Source organism: Sebastes umbrosus, chromosome 10 (assembly GCF_015220745.1).
Source record: "Sebastes umbrosus isolate fSebUmb1 chromosome 10, fSebUmb1.pri, whole genome shotgun sequence".
Taxonomy (NCBI): domain Eukaryota; kingdom Metazoa; phylum Chordata; class Actinopteri; order Perciformes; family Sebastidae; genus Sebastes; species Sebastes umbrosus.
This window is the reverse complement of record NC_051278.1, coordinates 18,392,797-18,407,669: the sequence shown is the minus strand read 5'-3', so window position 1 is coordinate 18,407,669 and position 14,873 is coordinate 18,392,797. Positions and strand designations below refer to the sequence as shown.

The window sequence follows — 14,873 nt, the reverse complement described above, 5'->3', positions numbered from 1 at the left end:
TATTATAGCTAATTTATGGAAATTACAGTATATTTCTCTATAGACACGCTCACTCGGTTCCTTTAACTGCTTTACTATGACAGCCCATATTTGTTTTGGCGTGTCCAAGCTGCTGTCAGTCCAATGGCGAGAAGTGGTGACAACACTGATGTAAAGTGATCGATGCAAAAAAAAAAGAAAAAAAGCAGCGACCACTTACAACTAAAGATGTCACCAAAAAACAAGAATACCATAAATTATTGAATTATTGAAATAATGCCAATTAAAATACTACCAGTCACAGCAGATGGCTAAAAGCTAAAAATTGCTTTTGTTAATCTCATTATTTAAAGTGGATTAGTACTACTGTTTGCCAAATGAAGGCTTTTCCACTTAACGTCCCTGAAACTCAAAGTTCTCACCAGTTCGTCTTAAATCCTTGACATTCATGAGGACTTTGAGTTGTTTATTTATTATGGCTTTCATTTTTTCGTCGCTAGTTGACTTTGCAGTCTGATCAGCTCCCAGTGGAGCTCCGACTTCTTCAGCGACTTCAGGAAAAAGAAGTCCCTGCTTTTCATACCCTTGAGCTGTGTTGTCTGTCAGTGGGCACATCAGAGCTGTCACTCACAAGGCACACCAGAGCATGAACTGGTAAGACATCGGAGATGCCACTGTTCCCTCACTGACAACTGATAGAGGATGCTCCTCCTCAAAGTACTCTTATAAAACCACAATTTCAGTCATTAATAGCATGCTTTATATTGATGCTTTAACCTTTCTTCTCCTTATTTCTTGACTTTATATATTTTCTCTCGATACACCGTAGAAACTCAAAAGAAATCCTTTCCTTGGTCTCTGAAATCCAAGTCTTTTACTGCATGTTTTTAATTAAAGGTGCCGATAACATTGATAACATTCAGCCACTAGATGTCACATTTACGTTCCATTGCATTTACTTCACAACAAGTCGTTGCCAGCCAGGCACTTACTGTCAATCGCAGACATTTATCTGTTTGTTCCACACTAACTGACGACCCAGAGATACCACGTGATACCAATGTTGTTTTACTATTGGCTCACAAGCCTTGTTAGAAGTGGAAAACAAACATCAGTTATCCTCCACTAAGATAAACAAAACATTAATTTAGGACACGCCAACATTTTTAATTATAATCATCGTAATATTTACAAAATATCTGTACATAAAAATGTTATAAATAATACCTTTAATAAGTAGATATTCTTACAGTTGCATGTTGAATGTGTGACACCTTCGTCTTTTCTCTGCTTGGGACTGATGTTTTTTTCCCAGTGTGCTTTTCATCGCCTCTATCATGGCCTGATATTAATGTCTACCCAGTCTGCCTTTGCCTAGTGCACACACCCTCTCAATCTCCTGTCCATTACTGATGTTGTTTCCTTCTGCTATGATTCTGTCTAAACCCCACTCAAACCTATTACTGCCACATATAGGACCGGTTACATTCACCGGCTGTTGTATTTAAGTATTCCTGCTGGAACGACAAACGATTTCAATGCACACATCAAGGTTGAGACGGTTATTCAGTGTGAAATACCCAACGGTATCCTCTTCCACAAGGACAATATTATCTCGGTGTAAGCTTCATTATTGCAAGATGGAGTTGAATGAAAATGTGTGGATGTGTGGAAGTTCAATCCACTAAAAGGTCCCCTTGGTGTAATTCTTTCCAAAGGCAACACTAGCATGCACACTGTGACTTCAGGATAGCTTTATTGGAGCTCTGATTTAAGTCCGATAACACAGTTATTTTCTCCTCATCATGCTGAGGAGACCATTTCATCCCTCTCCCCTTACTCTAATTCACTGCCAGTTTCAATTAAGAGTCATAATTACTTTTCTCCCTGCCCGGTAAGATGAGTCCGTTCATGTTGATAAAAGATGACACTGCCAGTTGTTTCAGAATTTCTATTAAACACACTCCAGAGCCCATTGTCTGCAAGTCAAGGATAAAAACAGAGATTACATTAAATAGTGTGACATCCGTGGAATTTGCATTTCTCTTTTTCTTTTCCTGCAATTATCCACAGTAACTAAAAATACGTATCTATTTAAGATGAAAATTCAGTTGAAAAAACAGCTGGAGACCCAATATTTCCATTTCATCAGTAGTTTCAAGCCCTTAAAGTAGGTTCCATGATATTACAAAAAGCCGTTGGCTCGGAGTTACCAGCGTCTGAACTCTCTCTTCACAGTGGGAGACGCACAATTGCCAGCAGCAGCGTGGCGAACAGTGCAAACAGAAGGCTATATCGTTGATGAAACCTTTGTGAAGAGGCACAGAATGAGCTCCAATTGCACGTTTAGATAAAGGTACATCGTTGAAGTTTTTTTTTCATCTGGCTCAAAACGAGACATCCTAGCTTGCAAATAAAAGTAAAAACAAGTAGTAAAAGTAAACAGCATAATAGTGGAGAATTACTGGGGACAAGCTACAGCAACATGAGGCTTCATTTAAAATAAATGACAAAACTTTGGAAAATATGCTTTTTCACTTTCTTGACAAGAGTTCACATATCAATACCACTCTCATATCTGTCTGTTAAATATGAAACTACAGTTAACTAAGCTTAGCATAAAGACTTGAAACACAGGAAAATAGTTACACTACAGCTTTGTGCAGTAACGAAATCCACCTCCCAGCACCTCAGAGAGACTTGTCGTCACCGTGAGGTTGCCAGGTCACTACCCCCAGCCAAAGAAATAGTCCAGCACACAACAACAACTGCAACTTGTAGTTTGTAACACTTGGTTTAAATAAACTAGACAGAATGTGTTAATTAATGAGCTTTAAAGGTGTTTTGGAGGTTGTTATCGAATTCAGACAGAGCCAGGCTAGCTGTTTCCCCGTTTCCAGTCTTTATGCTAAGCTAAGTTAACGTCTCCTGGCTCCAGCTTCATATTTGGTAATGATCCTATCATCTAACTCTCTGAAAGAGGTGGGATAAAGGCCTTTACACACCGGAGGCGTGACGAATAAACAACATGAAAATGCAAAATATTTGCCTATGAATATTATATGTCTAGGGCTTTTATTGTGAAAGGTAAGAGTGAAAGGAGTGGATCTGGTATTCATCGCCTTTGTCTAGAGTGAAAAGAGTAATACAATTTGCCATTTTGTTTCAGACTACGGCGCCTCCATGTTGTTGTTTCATAGATATAGGCGCATCTCAACATGATTGGTTGATGTCTTTATTCGCAGTGTGAAAGTTCCAAGAAATCGACCTCATTCTGAAAAAAAATGATGCTTTTTCGCCATACTTTGATATGGAGTGTGTTTCGTTTTTTATACAAAAATGTATTCATATCACTTGGAAGTGTATGGTATATGAGTTTTGACAGCAGCCAAGAGATTACAACATTCCTGTTGACGCTCTGCTTTTGTACATTGCATGGTGGCATATAGAACAGAAAGTAAATGGTAACCTGAAGTTCTTCTGAGAAAATGGTTTCCTGTGTCCCTACGGGTCTGACAGTTAAAAAGAAGTTCTCAAACTCCCCAGCTCAAACTAAGGTCATTAAAAAGTGCTGCCTTCACTCGGAGCTTGAGGGCAGGAAACTGCAGCGTTATTTTGGAAAGATGACTGGGACCAAAACAGGTTTTTTTTTTCGTTGTTTTGAATTTGCCATGTGAGTTCGTACTTCCAAATACATTTATAACAGATGTACCACAAATGTCAAAACGGAGTACAATTTGTAATAATGATCCCTGCTCACTCATTTTTACTTCGTGATCTTTTTTCTTCATAGGCATCAAATTATCAACCATGACCTGATGTGAACCTGTACATGTGAAGTAACATCAATAACAGTGGTCTAATAATTCCTCTAAAAATGAACAGGTATATCTGCCTTTGAAAACTGGTTATCCTCATGTTTTATATGCCTACTATTATAAGCAAAAAATCATATTCTTAAATTATGTAATCAAGAATATGGCATGAAATAAGATGTGGCCTATACTTCCCATAAAGAGATCATTAAGGTAAAACATTGTCATTACTATTTAATGGTAATATTGGAAATATTAAAATAGTTTGACAGTAGCAATATAATGAGGTTTGGTTCTTTAGTTTGATTGCAGTTGGTCTGATGTTGTCTCTGTTTCGATGATATCTCAAAGAGTTTTGGTCCAGATTTATTGTGTTACACCCTCAATTGGGTGCTTAAATGCAGGCTGTGAATCAGTCGGTGACATATGGAAAAGCACTACCAGCTATGCTTAAAGATTGTTGGCTAAACTCTAATATAAATGTGCCCTTTTCCAAACAGCCATTCACCGGCCCCGCTGCATCTGTGGAATCTGATGACGGAGAAAAGGTCTTTTTATTGATATGGAGCATCGCGTGTCCTCCTTTCCTCGGGGCAGAGTTGGCATAGGCCTGTGTGACTCATTAATCTGTTAGATTGGAACAGTCAGAACATTCGAAAGCCATGTCCCCTTCTCCCGCAGCGTGATTCCTTTGATGAAACAGCTTCTTGGGATCCAGAGGGGCCGAGAGAGGCTATAACTTATGTTTTCAATTACAAGGATATTCCATTTCACAAGTTGCATGCGGCATCTGTCTGTGCTATTTGCATCAACATCGTCTCGTTTCATTTGTCACAATCAGGCCCAGATCTACAGGGAGACTGAGACTGGCTGCGTCCCCTGAGCCTGTTACCAGCCTCTGACTAAAAATATGAAGTAACATAGTTTGTTTTTTTATTGCTCGTGTGTGCATAATTTCCCATATTTTCCCATTCAGAATACTTAACCCTTATGGCCATTGTCACTGGGTCAGCAGGTTCATGCTTTTCTCCCGCAAATCCTTCAACCTGCTACCTTGTCACTGGTGCAGCAATGAGGATGTCAACCTTCGTTGGCTTCCCTCCTGCAAACGCAACTAAATGTATTTGTTGGAAAGCCAATCCAAAAGGTACGGATGCAGGAAATGTAGCCCGGTGGGGGCAAAGCACCCCCGTTCTGGTCGTAGCTGGAGACAATGGCTTGTGGAGTTAGAATCAGTGGGACATTGTTACAGAACAATAATTATCTAGATCAAAGTGGGTCCTGTGGGCCGAAGCTGGTCTGCCAGAATGTTCAATTTGGCCCGCCAGATGTTTCTAGCGAAAAAAAAAAAAGAAAAAAAATATATATATATATAAATCACTGTTAATGTTTTATTTTTTTTGTGTGGTAAAATGCTCTTTAAATATCTGGGATCCTTAATTATTAATTATTTTTCATAATCTGGGCACGGCAGGCAGAGTGACTCTTTGTGCAGAAACAGTGGCACACGGATAAAAGCTATTTCAATTAAGGGAACTTGGGCTCCTTGTACCATTTTGCATCTCAGCAATACAATACGGTAGGTGCTTGCTTTTGGCCCATGATCCACCATTAAGTTTTAGTTTTGGCATTCCAAGGGAAGAAGTTTGGGCATCCTTGATCTGGATTTTGTGTCTTCAGACACTTAAAAAAATGATGTATTAATACATTTTGATGGCAGTGCATGGAATTGGTGGTCAAAATTTATGCTTATCCTTTAATGTAGTATGTAAATGTCAATGAGATACTCTGCGGAGGAGTCCAGCCTAGAGTTTATCACAAGGCATACGGTAGCCTGTCTAAAAAATAACTCATTGATTGGTCTTGGCTTTTTGCCATTTAGGCCAGTCAGCTAAAAATGTACCCACGGCTCGAACAGCAACCATCTCATATTTCTCTCAAGTGCTCTTGTCTGCTGAGATGCATAACCCCAATTTGCATTTTTCCACTGTCCGAGGAAGAGATACTGGCCAAAGAGGCGTACACAAGGAAGCTTGAAATTAACAACTGATGCCCGCTGTGTGGAGAAGCCTGCCAGGGTGATTTCTCTGAGCTAGTCCTGGAGCCGGTTCTCAAACCCTGGTAACAGACGCCCAGTAATGTCTTTCAATTCCAATCGCCCTCTGCTGCTAGTGTAGAGAAATCAGTGGTGTAGTCTGCTATAGTTCCCCTATGCTGTCATAGAACATTAAGTCATCTGTCAGCTTCTCACATTGTTACAGGATGGTCATCCCACTGGAATGCCGGACAAGATGGACTTGACGTAATAATTGGGAGAATGGCATGAAAGTCATGACACGGTGCCTAAAGACGTGGAAGTGGGGCTGGAGCAGCTGGACTAGCACCCGCAGGAGATGGCGTTTTAATGGCTGGACTTTGACCCCTGGCATTAAGCCACTGGATAAAAGAAGAAAGAGCTCAAACCTGCTCTTCTAGGTATGATGGGTGGCAAGAAGCTGCTGAACCGCGGTGCTAAGTTCAGCCATTCTCTCCTCTGTGTGCTTAAATCTATCTTCCACCCGAACAGTGTCACTCAGCTCTGAGCGTTATGTCTCTGCTGGGTCCTTTTATGCCTGATTGCTGCTGTACGCCGGTGACACTGGCTCAAGTACAGAGGGAAGGCAGCGGTTGGCAGTATTTCAAAAAGGTTAACTAACAACTTCTGAAAAAAGAAGAAAGAGGAAAAAGAAAAGGAAGAAGGAGAAAGGAACCTTGATTAATTCACCAGGCTGAAACTGGCAAACATCCAACATGTGTTGCAAAGATAACAGAACATTTAACTACACTTACTCCAAGGCTTAGCTTTTATGCAAACAGACAATAAAACAAGCGAGACAAAACGGGTTATTCAGATCATACTAGAGAGGTGTAGTCTAGCAGGTTCAAAGACTCAGCAGACTCTGCTGCGGGAAACGCAACATGACAACACAAATTTTCGGAGCACAAAATAATTCAATGATTACATAACCTTACTTCGGAGGAAGGTGTCAAAGCACATAAGTAAATACTGTAAATGGTCTGAACTTTTGCCAAGTGAGGCTACAGGGTGTCCAATATTGTTAATTAAAAAGATGTTTGATATTTGTTGTGCAGCGTGGCAGCAAAGCAGCTTCGACGTCTTTGCTTTTGGCCATTTGATCTATTGCATTAGGCATATTTGGTGTAATGCTTTTTCAGATGATTTTTTTTTACGAATACAGAGTGGCCATGTCTCAACGGAGGCCTGTTGAAATGCACAGTAGTATGCTGTGTGCAGACAGGGCAGACTAGAGTTGTGCAGCTATGTATACTAATGCCACTGAGATCCCAAATAAGAGCAGCGGAGGAAAGACTGGGCAAATCCTAAATCTTACAACTCTTGCATTCATTTCTGTGTTTGACCCGACTACATGGATGACCATCATCGCCATCTTAGGGAGCTGCGGCCGCCCTTTCGACACCTCACACACACCCTCGGTGTTGTTTTTCTGTGTCCCTATGAATATAGAACAAGAGTGCGTTAAAGATTTTTCACAGCACCGCAGGGCAGACTGCAAATAAATCATTAACTCATTTCACAGGGAGCAAAAACAGATCCCCGTATTTGCAGAGAGGTCTATCTATTCTAATGTGATAGAGAAGAGTAACAGCCCATGTTGAGCAACTAGCATCGGCGCTATTATCTCGCTTTCATGTTCATCCATAAACCTGCTCAAGCATCAATTTAACGGCCTTGAGTCTCACCCTATATGTCATGCAAGGCAGTATATATCATCTGTATATCCTAAAATACTTAGCAACAAGTCTGCGGCATATGCCATTCTCGTATGCTCCGAGTATTGTTTTGATGGAAGTGATGATGTGGAAGTAATTTGTTGTTGGAGAGGAGATTAGACGCCACTATTTGACAGGTGAATCAGTGAGGACTCGGGACAACCCCCCTCCCCTTCCGCACCATCTTCCCACACCCAACCATCTTCATTTTTAGTATTTACCATTTATCTTCAGTCTGTCTATGGATCCCCGACAAGTCCATTAAGCAAGAGACACCTTAATGGCTCTCCGCTGATGATGGAGAATCCCTCGTCTGATGAGAAAGGTGAAAAAGACTAAAAGTGTAACATCACTTTGACCTTTGGGTCTATATTCAGTCACAGAGATGGGTGGGTGAGGTGGATTGGCCTCATCACTCTCCCAAATCCCTGAACTGTCAGAGACTGGCCGACTGAAGTTTGAAAAGATATGAGGTTGTCCTGCTTTTAAATAGTCCTGTTAATGCTGCATGAGATAACAGAGAGAAAACTGCACAGTCTTATAGCAGAAAACACAATCTCTTTGTTGGTCATACCCAGGTCTCTATCCTCCTGTCGCCCCCGACAGTGAGCTACATTCGCTTACCTAAAGATATTTTCCAAGATGCAATAAAAAGATGCTATAGGGAGAAAAGATGACACAATGAAAAAGCTTGAGTAAAGACCATGAACGTGGACAGGAAAGTAAAGGTTGAAATGAGAGAACTAAAGTAAAAGAGAAGCACGGGGGACTAGAAAAAAAGAAAACAAAGGAGTTTGCTGCATATGGACAAAGGAGGCCTATAGTGGCTCTGGAGCCAAGTGCCACGGCTGGGTACTCTCCACTAAAGATAACAACATCATCCCAGCTAGATTGCAGGCCCCAGTGATGGGCTGTAGGCCCAGGCAGAGATTAACACTGGCGTTCAGGTCTTTCTGGGACCTCGTCCCAGCGCTAACACTTACAGAATGAGATCTCTACAGGAGCACACAGTAGAAGCCAGGCTGCCTGTCCAATGAAGACTAAACGATCAGGTAATCTGGTTTACACGGCTGCTAAATGGCAAAGAGCTCCATCGTGGTTGATCGCTGCCAAAGGTTACCCTGCTGCGCCCTGTTATAATATGGAATTGTGCAGATAAAATGAGCCAGTTAAGCTCAAATGCACAGGGCAGAATACAAATATAAAAATATGGGGATGAGATGTTTCATTATGTACCAGCACATGGTTTTTATACTGTTGAAAAACCAAACAGTAGCCTATGTTGATTCACTTAAAGCTGCAGTGGGTAGAATTGGAGCAAATATGATTTTTATATATAATATGATTATTTTTATTAAACGGTCACAATATCCTGACAGTAGTGCATGAGACAGGTAATCTGAAAAAAATCATATACCTCTGTGTCCTCCAGGGCTCCTAATGGCATCGGGAACATTTCACAGACCGGAGGAAAACAACCAATCAGAGCCGAGCCGGAGCCTTGCCGTCTCTGAGCAGCTGTTAATCACTCGCTAACTCCAATGAAACGGTCAAACTAGGCAGCGCTGATCAAATATGAAGAACCATCTTGTAGTGTGCTTTAAAATGAGAAAGTTTGTGACCCGGCAGCCATGTTGAGATAAATTGAGGAAATACCAAGCACACCAAGCCGTAGCAAACTTTCTCATTTTACAGCTAAACAGTACACTACAAAATGTTTCTGAATACATTTGAGGCGAGAAATAGACGTTACAGTAACAGAATATTAATTCATTTCAGCACTCAGCACTCCCCAGTTTGACCGTTTGATCTGAGTTGCGAGTGATTGACAGCTGCCTTCGTAGATTGAACAGCCAATAGGAACGCTGTCTCTCTGAAATGACCTGTGATTGATCGATTTTTTAAAGCCTGAAAACAGAGCCATGATGAGGTGTAGAAGTCTAGTTTTCTCTCAGAACACTTGAATTACAATATGTTGAAAGGTTATTATGGAATTTTTGCCCAATGATGCAAAAAACCTTCTGCATACTGCAGGTTTAGTGCACATCATTTACATCACATACATGCACAAGCTTTGCAACAATTTCCCAATGACCACAAAACCAAAATAACAATTTTAGTTTTTTAAAAAGGCTTTATACTACTCTGATCTGATGTGTATTTAGAACAAATAGAAGAAACTACTAGAGCCTAGTATTGCCTAAAATGTAAGTCAAAAGTGAGGCAAAGTTAAAAAGACACAAACCCTGAAAACAAATGCAAACAGTAAAACACTGCATAACGGAAGTTCTCCAGGCCTCTAGAGGGGGTGCCAAGTGGAACAGCTTGATTTTCGACCCGTGAGAGAGAGAGACCAGACGGGAGAGTGTTTGCTTTTGAAGCGGGAAGGAAATAGAGTAAAGAGGCGACATAAAAAGGTACGTATTCTTTTCTACATTTGGCCTTAGTCTTTCACAGTATTATAAAAGAGCAATAGATTTTCTTAGCTATTGTAAGTAAGTAAATATTACCCTAAATACCACCTAATTTATGTGTGGAAATAAGCCTTATTTCAAAAGGGTTGTCACACACATTTTGAACTACAATGGAGACTATAAAGACGAATATAATATATAAAATATGGGTAAAAATTGAGAATTGCGAACGCTCAGTGAAGTGTAATAAAGAGAAGATGAAGCACTTTAGAGAGATTATGATCTCACCTACATTACATCAAGTTAAATGCGTCATACATTTTCCAACTCGATCTGAAATAAAAATGAACACACACATTGCGTTGTGTGATCTGCCTCGTGAAAATGATCAATTTCAAATGCCAGGTAATATCTCAACCTCGGGGTAAGTTAACACCGCGGAACTGTAGTGGTATCAACTACATTACACTCACCTCTCTGAACTCACCCCTCGCAGCACAGCAACCCCAAGCTGAAGAGCTGACCTGAAACACATTACCTAAGTAATGGTGCAGCCGTAACTGATGGCGGTTGTTGTTGGCAGGCACTCCACATTCTGCAAACTCTGCACTCACCGGGAACCCCGCCACCATTAAAGTTAAATATGCACTGTCTCACATGGTTCACGACTCGAATAAGATCCAATTCAAGTGGCCAAGGGATAGCATTTAAGTTTAAGTGTGCGTACCTACCAGAGGGATGAATCACATTATGTTATAGTAACCATGTTACACACACACACGCACAATGCATTCACATAGGCATCCAAGAATACAGTTAAACAAACCTATCCTGGTGACGCAATTTATTAATCCCAAATAAATATCATCAACTAACAATAACCAAGCCTGTCTCCTACAAAATTAAGTTGTAGAGTACTTTGGTTTGCCAAATGCGTTTTGGAGGAAATGCGATTGCTGCCTGGATTCCGCTTGTTTCCAACTGAAAGAGTATGACATCCTATAAGGTACATACGTGTGGTTGCCTTTAAGGGAATTGCGCACCTTACGTTCTTCCCAGTTTAACTTGGCCGTGTAAGTGTAACATAATTACATGTTTCAGAACAGTTCAGTGACCGCACCGTTTGTCTATTATCAGAATAAACCAACTCAACTGGGAATCCTGGCCTGTGGTATCTTTATAACACCTGTTACATTGGCAGTGAACTGTTTGCATATAGTCAATATGAAAGTGTCCATATGTCGATTGATAATATGCAATACTCACTGTGTTTACTTATAAATGAGTTGTATTTGAACATATGTAGGGGACACAGTTGTAATAACTACACCAGAAAATAACAATGGAAACATTGGCAATAATTAAAAAATATTTTTCTAATTATCCATTCATCTATTTTCTACACTGCTAATTTATTTGTGGGGGGTAGGCCTACACCAGGAATTTGACTCCGTTTATTTTGTATGAGAATCAAAATAGAGCTAAAAATAAGGTCAACAAAGCTGAACAAGGGTTAAGAAAGAAGTTATATATATATATATATATATATATATATATAAGAATACAAGGAACAACATACAATGTGCCAGGCTGTTTCTGTACACTGTAAACAATAATAAAGTAGTGCAATGGTGCAGAGTGCACATATGCTGGAATAGATATTGAATGATTAATGTTACAGGTTGCTTTATGACATAGATGGATATGTAGGCTACATTATGCATGTGCTGGTCCATACATGTCAGCTGCCTGTAACTGAAAAGTGCAATTGCTATTCCTAAACTGGATTTTGCTGTTTGTTGTATGTAGAGCTGCGTACGGTACAGTAGTGCTGCAGAAGCACTGAAACGGGAGAGATGGACACAGACAGACAGAAGAACATGTCAGCCTGCTGCGCCGCGCCAGTGCAGCGCCGTGCCGTGCCGTGCCGTGCCGTGCTGTGCCGTGCCGTGCCGCGCCTCGCCGTGCTACCAAGCTTTGAATACCTTCGAATATTTCTCACCGAAGCTTTGAAGCCTAAAAAATGGTATTCGGGACAGCCCTAAGGCTTGTATAATTAAACTGTGGTACATTCAGGCAAGTATCCTATAGTTGAAATAGCCTATTTCGGTTAACACATGAGTTTCAGAACCTAGACCTAGTAGACCTAAGTATGTTTGGTCTTGGACGGGCTAGGCCCACCTGATTTTCTCTGTCCCGATCCACACCGTGCTTTCTGCCTGAATACCTCCACTTCTTATGACAGTAAGGAAGTGTTTCAGTATTGAGCCCAGGCTAGAGTTCAAATGTTCAATACCACTGACACACGACATTTCCAGACACTGGATGGATACTTTAAATATTTAATGCGTTCAAATTGGAGGCATGCATGGAAATGAAATCATGAATACACTTATCTTAAAACTCAAATCTGGTTAGCCTTAGATCAACAAGCATGACCCACCGGGAGCGAACAAGAAGGGGGGGCCTTTGGCTGACACTTATTCAGTTTGTATAAGACGTATTCATTTCTTTTTGTGCAGAATGCACGGTTCAGTACCTGTTGTCTATTGCTTGTGATGTTGGTTGGGGCAGTGCTGCTGCGTGAGTGTCTGAGTATGTGCCTTGCTTCCAGAATGGGTTCACTTCTGCGTGCATTTCTGTGTATCGGCTCTGAGGAAAAGACTCAGCAGACAGTGACTGAAATGCTCCTCTCCTCTGAGAATATAGTAGCTAATAGCAATCCCAGTCCTTGAGTTTTGAGGTTATCCCATTCAATCACTCGTCTCCACTTCAGCAGACACATTACTGGGCTGTAAAGAGACCATAGTACTGTGGAATGGCAATAGCTTCTGTGTCTATACTGAATGGATTCTTGCACAGAGCAATTTGTTCCTCCTGTTTAAGTTAAAACCACTAGAAATAATCCTGTTGAGTAGGATTATTAATTAAAGTAATGTGTGTTTTAAGGCGTCGAACATTCAGTCGTTCTAAAATGCAGAATGAGACGGCTGTGTGGAAGGCACGCCGTAGCGTTGTGCCATCTGTGCTCCGTGCCAAAGGGAGACTCCTCCTATTCACACTGCTGTGATTTCCTCTGCATCCCAGCCCAGGGTGACTGACACTTACACAGTGGCCGTGCAGCATGCTCAGAGAGCCATAGCTTAGTTTCTGACAGTAGGCACAAAGGTTTTGACAGGACATGACCCCACTGAGAATATAACGCCAGGCTTGCACCAGGGAATATGCAAGTTATATATATATTTTTTTAGAGAACAGAACTTTGAGCCTTCAAAGAAACCAAGTTAATGAAAAGAAAATACATTTGTCAGACTAATGGGATTTTTTTTAAATTTTATTAAAGATGTGTGACCCTTGACAACATGCAACGTTTGGGAGGACTCATCGTGATCTCATCTTGATTGCACATGTTCAAAATGTACCTTAAAGGGAGATTTGACAAGTATTTAATACTCTTATCAACATGGGAGTAGGCAAATATGTTCGCTTTATGCAAATGTATGTATATTTATCATTGGAAATCAATTCTCAACACAAAACAATGACAAATATTTGTCCAGAAACCCTCACAGGTACTGCATTTAGCATAAAAAATATGCTCAAATCATAACATGGCAAACTGCAGCCCAACAGGCAACAACAGCTGTCAGTGTGTCAGTGTGCAGACTTGACTAAGACTTGCTCCAAACTGCATGTGATGCGGCTGGTGGTGATGATGATAGAGAAACGTGCCTATCTGTCTGTATCAGTCCCGCCTCCACATTGCTCTATATGAATGCGTGTGAGCGCTCAGCTGAGAGGTTGTGTCCCTGCTGAGAGAGCCTGGAGAGTAGCCTTCAGTGTTTGACAAATATGAGCAATATAATTGATGACAAAACACATTAGGAATGGCATTGATTGTACAGACAGGAGACATCCTCATTAGACGGGCTACTGTACTTTGGATAAAACACCAGAAAGCACCGGTGGCAGCCAATTGATGATTGCGTAGTTATTCTGGCATGTTTTGATGAACCTTACAGTGAAGGTGTCAATAAATACATACTACTACTACTACTACTTTTTCCCACTGGCTGGCTACGCCATATCCTTGTGAAAAGCCCTGTTCATCACTGTGGAGTAGCCTATACAATTTTGCAACACCACTTTGAGAAGGGATTTATCGTGTTTCCTCTTTCTTAATCTTTCTTGATTCCCTCTTACTCATTACGCACGGTTGGTTTACATACCTGTAGGGGAGCGTGGAGATGGGTGGGGTGTGATCCATTGATCGATAGTGGTCCGGCCTTGGCCAAAATTCCAGGGCTGATTTTTTTTTTCTCCCAGTCCAGCCCTTGATCAGAATCACAGTTGCAACCAAGATTTAACACCCACTGAAGAGCACCGATGTATCGGTTGCCATCACAGCAAAAAATAACATCAAATGCCTGTTCGATTTTAATGTTTTTTTTTTCTTTTAAATTCACAAGAACCCAGTTTGACATAAAATATATTTCACTTGACATTTCCTCTCATGGATCGTATATATCTCTCTACTGCTCTACTGATGGTCTTTTTCTAGGCCTTCCAATATGGCGGATTGGCTGCTGGTATTGCGAGGTTTTATGAGCTTTGTGTGACAGCTCTCCTCTATCCTCTGTACCTGCCTGATTCTAACACCGCTTGACACTTCTGCTGATGCATAATTCAGCGAGGAACTAATTACCCTGGCAGCTGGTACAAAGAAATTTCCTCCCTGCCCTACTGTTGCAGCAGCTCCTCATACTTTGTCAACAGAGAATATCCTGCTGCCGGGCACAGCACCACACAGTGCAAAGTAAAACACATCCCTGTTAACTATCAACGTGAAATGGAGTTGCTTTCAGGATTATTT

General features: G+C 41.0%; 1 long non-coding RNA gene across 1 annotated transcript; it reads right to left on the bottom strand.

Moving 5' to 3' along the window:
- Positions 1–4,324: 4,324 nt before the first annotated feature.
- On the bottom strand, positions 4,325–14,368 carry LOC119496027. The gene is made up of 3 exons (XR_005208614.1): positions 14,230–14,368; positions 6,258–6,495; positions 4,325–5,128 (listed from the first exon to the last, which is right to left on the bottom strand). It is a non-coding gene; the product is annotated as an uncharacterized LOC119496027 (long non-coding RNA).
- Between the last annotated feature and the right edge of the window lie 505 nt (positions 14,369–14,873).